The sequence below is a fragment of the Priapulus caudatus genome, unplaced genomic scaffold (genome assembly GCF_000485595.1).
Source record: "Priapulus caudatus unplaced genomic scaffold, Priapulus_caudatus-5.0.1 Scaffold610, whole genome shotgun sequence".
Classification (NCBI taxonomy): Eukaryota; Metazoa; Priapulida; class Priapulimorpha; order Priapulimorphida; family Priapulidae; genus Priapulus; species Priapulus caudatus.
In genome coordinates, this window is record NW_014577671.1 from 134,513 (window position 1) to 134,796 (window position 284).

The following is a 284-nucleotide window of genomic DNA, read 5'->3' on the forward strand; positions in this document are numbered from 1 at the left end:
CTCTACAGTATACGCCAGCCAGGCTCTCCTGCTCGCCATCATCGCCTTTGTACTTAGTATAGTATAGAGAGCTATAGGGGCTTAGCTCTACATCACGTAGCTTCCCGCCTCCCCGCGTAATGTACACACTCGTATACACGCCGTAGATTGACATAAGCGGTGCATTATTAGCCGATTTGCTGTGACACGGCGTATCCAGTGTGTGTGTGTGTGTGTGTGTGTGTGTGTGTGTGTGTGTGTGTGTGTGTGTGTGTGTGTGTGTGTCGTCTGTCTATCTGTCTGTG